The sequence below is a fragment of the Pongo pygmaeus genome, chromosome 2 (assembly GCF_028885625.2).
Source record: "Pongo pygmaeus isolate AG05252 chromosome 2, NHGRI_mPonPyg2-v2.0_pri, whole genome shotgun sequence".
Taxonomy (NCBI): domain Eukaryota; kingdom Metazoa; phylum Chordata; class Mammalia; order Primates; family Hominidae; genus Pongo; species Pongo pygmaeus.
Window position 1 is genome coordinate 63,494,001 of NC_085930.1, and position 7,301 is coordinate 63,501,301.

The 7,301-nt window shown below is 52.9% G+C and overlaps 1 long non-coding RNA gene across 1 annotated transcript; it reads right to left on the reverse strand.

The window, feature by feature from the left end:
• Positions 1–657: 657 nt before the first annotated feature.
• On the reverse strand, positions 658–6,943 carry LOC134739119 (uncharacterized). The gene is made up of 4 exons (XR_010125627.1): positions 6,742–6,943; positions 6,206–6,381; positions 1,906–2,056; positions 658–1,348 (listed from the first exon to the last, which is right to left on the reverse strand). It is a non-coding gene; the product is annotated as an uncharacterized LOC134739119 (long non-coding RNA).
• Between the last annotated feature and the right edge of the window lie 358 nt (positions 6,944–7,301).

Consider the following 7,301-nt stretch of genomic DNA (forward strand, 5'->3'; position numbering starts at 1 on the left):
ACCCATTCAGCCTCTCCTCGTAGGCCCCAGAGGGATCCTGTTAAACCCACATCTGCCCTCGTCCCTGCCTTGGCGAGCAGCCCCGTGGCTGCCTTTCATTTGGGATGGAAGCCCAGGTCCCCACAGTAGACTGAGTGGTCTGACTCCCGACATTCCCACGCCTCTCCTTCCGCCTCCGTTCTGCTGGCTCACTCCACCACACTGGCCCTCCCCCGCCCCCCGGCTCCCCTCAGGTGTGGAGTGCACGGCCCATGGCCTTTGCTCTTGCTTCCCCTGTGGGGAATGCTCTTCCCCCAAATGCCCACGGGGCTCACTCCCTCACTTCTTTGACCTCTGCACGAATGTCCTCCTCCCTGCTATTTAAAATGGTAGCCTCACCCTCTGTGCCATCCCTACACCCACCTCATCCCTCTCCCTGTCCCATCCTTACCCACCCCCATTCCTACCCACCCCCATCCCTAAGCCCGTCTCTTTATGCTTCTCTGTAGCTCTCACCACTTCCTAACACTCTGTGCATTTTCTTTCTTTATTCGCTTACTATTTAATCCCCCTCAAGCTCTGCATGGGTGCTGAGGCTCTATGCTCCAGCCATCAGAATGGCTGTTCTTTCCCCAGGAGCCCCCTGCTCCCTGGGCCCTGGGCCCTTGCATATGCATTTCCTCTGTCAGGAAATCACCCTGTCTTTTCCATTCGGCTAATTCTTCAGTATCTTTTAGGTCTCTGCTTTGATGCCACCTCCCCAGCTCCTGTGTTTCTGGAACAGCCAACATGGGGGGCCTTTGAGGGCAGAGCTGTGCACACCGAGTGCATTATTGTGTCCACGGTGCTGCCCAGGCCCTGATATACAGCAGATGCTCAATACATGCTCAATGAAGGGTTTGCTGGCACCCAGAAGCAAAAGAGCATGTGCCTTCTGCTGCTGAATCCCCTTCTGCTGTCGTCTTGGGAGGGGAGTGCCGTTATTACTAACGATGTGTAGTAACTGTACAGCCACTGATAGTTCCTTTCTGAGGCACTTTCATGCTGTTATTTCCTAGCTACTTAGTGAGACAAGCAGCTCACAGGCTGCTACTAGGAGCGGCTCAGAGAGGTCAGGAGTGTGTGTTCTAGGTCGCACAGCTTCACCTTTCCTGGCCAAGGAGACAGAGCAAGTTTCTCCTCCTGGAGGCCCCGGGGAGATCCACGTGGTTCCACTGAAGGCCCAAGGGAAACGGTAGGGTTCAACACCCACAACTGTGGCAGCTGGATAGCGTGTCAGTGGCTATACCACGGGGGCTGAAGGATTCCTCACAATCTGGAAATCTGAATGATTTGGCTCCAACTGGCAAGAGGAAAAAGGAGGCAGAGCCTAGGGTAAAAAACAAGAAGAGAGGAAATTAGGGTTGGGTTCTGCCCACGCCAGCACCCTCACCCCTGCCCTACGATTCTGTTCCACAACCTCTGCATGGAATGTGCACACACCAGATCCCTTTGGAACATCTCCCCAGAATATTCCAGGCCTTTCCTGTGGTTGAGGGGATGGGTGCCAGGCATATCCTTTCCTCCGGATAATTTTTGGGGGACATGACCCTTAGTGGGCCAGGCATACTTGGAAAAGTCCCTGGCCTTCATCCCCAAACCTCTTTGGAGTTATCTGTGGCCTATTTCACTTTTTCAGGCCCACCGAGGAATTTTCAGGATCACCAACACTTGGAGCTTTAAAATTCAAAACATGTTAAACGGTAAATGCTCCCATTACTGACAGAAATCTTCCCCAATGCTTCATGAACTTCTAGACAGGACTGACACAGCTAAGCTTTCCTGACTGATTCGGGGCCACGCTGTCTACCAAAGGGCTAGCTGTTAAGACAGTGAGGACCAGGGACATTTGCCCTCGTACTGTATGTCCCCGGCCACAATACTTACATAGTTCTTACATGCACCTTTCCCCCTCGGTGACATTTTATATTTTCCAAAGATGGCCGCAACAGCTCCCATCCCATTCTTCTTGTGTGACACTCACATCCGTCTCTGAGAGGTGAGGCCACATATTCTCTCTTCTTGAATTTGGGTGGGCCTAAGACAATGGCAGGACAATGCTGAGTGGCTACGTCATAAAGGCAATACCCCTTCCATCCAATTCTCTTGGGATTCTCATGTTTCGAATCCAGCCCCCATGTTGTGAGGAAGCCCACGTCACTTATGAAGACCTGCACAGAAAAGACTCAAGGCCTCAGGCACTTGAGCTGAAGGATGAACAAGAGTTAGTCAGCAGGGGAAATTGGGGAAAGGGTGTCTGGTAGAAAGAAGGAACAGCTTGTGCAGAGGTTCAGAGGCAAGAGAGAGCTTGGCATATTTGGGAAGCTGCAAGAGGTGCAGGGTAGGCAGAACATATAGCGGAGCCCAGGGCTGATGGAGAGGTTGGCTGTGGCCAGGTCACAAAAGGCTTCCAGAGACTGATATGAGGGGAATAGGGAGCCATGTAGGGTGGTAGCCAGATGACTACATTGCTTTAAAACAACCTCTATGGCTCCAGCTGGGCAGAGACTCCACTGGAGGGGCTGAGCCTGGAGGCAGGGCAAGGGGTGGGGTGGGGAGTGAGGGAATGAGCACCAGTGTGGGTCTAGACGAGTGCAGCAGCAGTGTGGATGGAGCGTGAGAGCTTTAGAGGTGGGTGTGAGAGGTGCTGGCACCCAACGGGTCTCTTGGCCAGGGCTCGGGCTCGTTATATTAATTATTAAAGCCAATGTGTACTTTGGCCTGGGTGTAGAGAGGGAGTGCATAGGTATTTGTGTCATAGCACGGCCACTTGGGATCAATCACTGGCAACTGAACAATGATTTGGGATCAGAGCTGTGGACCACAGGGGACGTGGATCCCAGAGTCTGCAGGACCTTGGGTGGCTCGCAGTTCTCCTCTTATTGCAATTAAGCTTCCACGACTGAATGCCTCCCGCATGCTTCGAGGATCGTCATGCCATTATCTCATTTAATTTTGGTGGCCTGTTTATGAGTATGAGCTAGGGGTCTATATTACAGATGAGGAAACTGAGACTCAGAGAAGTTGGTAACCAGCCCAAGGCCACTCAGCTGGGAGGTAGGAAAATTAGAATTAGAATGCAGCATCTTTTGGAGGATGTGGAATCCACCAGCCTCAGGGAATGTGGACTGGTGTTTGGATTTGAGAGGAACTTTTAGAGAAAGGAAAACGTTGTCCCTACAGGCAAGATGCAGGCTCAGAGACATTTCACTGGAATGTCAAAATAAATGGGCCTGAGTCAAAGTCTGGATAAACCAAATTCCAAAGATTCTGTTTGAAGCAATGATCCCACTGCTATTAAGAGAAGAGAAACTGGGAAAGCCCCAGCCTCTGCTGAGCCCTAAGAGGAGGTGGGGGCCCAGGACAAATGGGGAGGATGTGGTGAGTCTCCAGCCCAGACGATGGTCACGGGGGTCAGAAGGGGCTCCTGGAGAAATTCTATCCCAAGACCTGCTGTCTCCTTGCTGACCGTTGGAGCTTTCCAGAAATTCAGAGTCTGCATTTGGCTGATGTCTGGGTCTTTAATGATTAAATTGGCACTAGGGTGCGGGGACCCGGGGTAGCTGCTTACCAAGGCACAGATGGTCACTCCATCCTTGAGTGGGGCAAGGTTTGGAGGTTCACGATTGCATCTCTCTCATTTGCACATGTTTTCCCTGGACATGGCCCCTGTCCCCCGTGACTTGCCCTGCTAAGGGACTTGATGCTGCCTCTGGGCCCCCAAACCTACCGTCTGCTTCCTCAGAGTCCAGAGGACCAAGTCTCAGGTCCCCAGAGCTGCTGTGATCTCTGCTAAACACCACCTGCTTCTCCAGCCATGCCTCCATGACCCTGCTCATCACCTTCATACCTCACTGCAAGGAGGCCGGGGTCAAAGGAGCCTGAGGCTGAGTGCTTCAAAGCTGTGTGACCTTGGGCAGCTGTTTCCATGTCTCTGTGCCTAGGCATCCTCACCTCCAGCACAGGAGGGTCACGGTGCAAGGCAGCAGAGTATGTTAGAGCAGTGGGTGCTGATGCTGGATTTGGCTGGGGTTGGAGTTTGTACTAATTAACTGACACCAAGGTAGGGGTAGGGGCTTGTTCAGTTCACAAGACACAGATGGTCCCTCCATCCTTGGGGAAGGGCAAGGTTTAGAGCTGTGTGGATTAGCTCTTTCTGATTGGACGTGTCTTCCCTGGATATGGTGTCTCTGTCTCCTGGACCCGACCTGCCAATCTGGCTGCTGGGTGCAATCTCCTGGGGAGCAGCCCAGGATCAGCCCCTCTGGGACTCCACCTAGCCATCAGGACTGCTCGAAGCTCCCCTGCTGATTCAAATGTGTAGCCAGCGCTGAGACCGGTGTTTCAGATCACCGCCTTTGGCATCAGACTAACATAAGTTCAAATCCTGACTCTGCTTCCATGCTGTGTGACGTTGGGCTTGGTTGGCAACCTCTCTGAGCCTCAGTGTCCCCCTCCCTCAACTGGGAATGATACTTTCTCATCACTGGGCTAAAGGGACTAAGTCACATAATTTGGGTGAATCACTTATACCTAGAGCCCAGAAAATACAGTAACTAAAATAATCATGCTCACAGCAATATTCACCTTGCCAAGTGGAAGAGAACACTTGATTTGAGACTTAAAAGAAGCTCATCAGGCCGGGCGCAGTGGCTCACCCCTGTAATCCCAGCACTTTGGGAGGCTGAGGCAGGTGGATCATGAGGTCAGGAAATGGAGACCATCCTGGCTAATACGGTGAAACCCCGTCTCTACTAAAAATACAAAAATTTAGCTGGGCATGGTGGTGGGCGCCTATAGTCCCAGCTACTCAGGAGGCTGAGGCGGGAGAATGGCGTGAACCCAGGAGGCGGAGCTTGCAGTGAGCTGAGATTGCGCCACTGCACTCCAGTCTGGGCGACAGAGCGAGACTCTGTCTCAAAATAAATAAATAAATAAAATAAAATAATAAATAAATAAATAAAAGAAGCTCATTAAAAAGGCGCTTCTAGAGCAAGCTCAGAGGCTGCAGCCATTGAGTTGAAATCCTCTCTCAGCAGGACTTGCTTGATATTTTCCCCCTCCACGGAAGGCTCTGAAATGAGTGCCATTCATGTTGATGTGGGTGGTTAATTCCGCATCTGTGTGGGGTTTCTACTTGGAAAAACAGTGGGGCTTGCAGTGTTTGACCCACTGATGTTTCTGCAGAGAGGGGCCTTGGCTATAGCAGCTAATCAGAGCCCCCCGCTTCTGCACAGGGCCCCTGCAGCGCTCTCCCTGGGCTGCAGGAGGGAAGGTGAGAGGAGTTGGAGTCGGATTCACCCTGCTCAAGTGCACACCATGTGTTAGGCATTTTATGTTCACGAGCGAGTGTCCGGCACTTCCTACTTGCCACATCCTGTTGTAAGCATTTTACCTGCATTTCCTCATTTCACTCTCAAAATAACCCCATGAGACTGGCACTACTATCCTCCATTTTACAGATGGGGAAACTGAGGCCCAGAGCAGTCAAGTAACTTGCCCAAAGCCACATAGCTGGTCAATGGCAGAGTCAGGATTTGAACCCAGGCCAGCTGGCTTCAGGGACCATGCTCTCAAGTGCTCTGCTGGGTTATGTCTGTTACTGAATTTGCTTTTCAGGCTGCACACTCAGGACAGTTGCCAACAGTCTACGAAAAGGAAACTGAGGTTCAGGCAGCTGAAGCCCCAGGGCCACCCAGCTGGCCAGAGACAGAGACAGGAGTTGGCCGGGGCCGCCTGGCTTCAAAACCTATCTTTGATCATCTGTGCTGGGGCATGAGCATCGAGCTGTTCATGCATTCGCTCTCTGTAATCAATAGTTATGGAGTATCTACTGTATACCAGGCCCTGTTCTGGGTCCCGAGAAGGCAGAGATGATACAAGCCCTCTGCCCCCAAGGCCTTCCCAGGTGATGGGACACTCAAATAACTAACTACCCCAGGGTCTGGAGGAGAGACTGATTCTGTCTGCAGTTGTCTGGAGGGCAACCACGAGAAGGTGGTTTTCAGTTGGCTATCAAGGGATCAGTAGGAGTTCACCAGGAACCACCAAGAAGTGGAGAGGAAGAAATTGACTGTATGGGGGAGTGGGCTTACTACAGTTCTGGCAGGAGCCAGGGCCTTGAGCAGGGCCGGGGGTGGAGACATGCCGCCTCTGACCAGGGCCCTGGGTGGGGAATGTGACTTACCTCAGAAATCCTGACCGCAGGTGGTCAAGGCTGTGAACTCCACCAACATGCATAGAGTAGAGAGAAATGGCAGTGGAATCGGAGTCCATGATGCCAGCTCTACTGCTCCCCAGGCAGCTGGGCAAGTCGCTTCTCATCCTTTTAAGCCTCAGTTTCCTCTTCTGTAAATGAGGACCCTAATATCCACATCTATCAGTCTCACGGCTAGCCAATGACCTGACTCTGCCTTTTCCTCTCATCCTGTCCCACCCTCTGCACCCCGCTTTGGCTGTGCCGGCTTCAGCCTACTCCCCGGCCTTCTGGTGCCCATGCGTTTGCCTGTCCACTCAATTGGCCACTGATGTCCACTGGAGGGAAATTCCTGGAACACATTTCTAACCTTGGCACTCTCCTGTTCAACTTCCATGGCTCCCTATTGCTCCAAGACCACAGATTCTTAGCGCTCTGGGCCTTCTGCAAGCTGGCCATACCTGTCCTCTCTCACCCCTACCCTTGCGGGGCAGGAGACTCACGCTCCAGCCACAGAGCACACACACCTTCTCCAGGGAGGCCACACCATTGTCACGCCTCTGGGCCACAACACATGCTGTCTTCCTGCCTGGGATTCTCATCTCCCGGGGTCTGGTGAAACCTCCACAAGCCAGGTTAGCATCCGTGGGGCTGAGATCTGGAGGATCCAGAAGGATGGGGAGAGAAGAAATGTTGGGGTGTTGCCAACACCTTTTGCCACAAACAAGGTTCTCATCCAAGCTGGCAGCCAGACCCCAGGGCCGGGGTGGGGTGGGCCCCAGGCCCCCAGGAGGAGGCAAGGGGACCAGGCAGGCCCCACAGCACGGTTTCTCAAGTTGCCAGGACTCTGGAATGTGCAGTCGCATCCCGTCTCGTCTGCGGTCGGAGAAATATTTGGCTGAAAACAAACACTCTCATTCCTGATTAGGGCAACGTCAAGGACCCTCTGACCCAAGTGAGAGGTCTCACCCTGAGGGTGGGCCTGGTCACATCCCTTCTCCAGGAGGCCCACCTGGACTGTGCTGTGTGACGCCTGGTTACTCACTCCCCCTCTCTGTGCTCCTGTGTCTGTTCTCAGGGGAGAGAC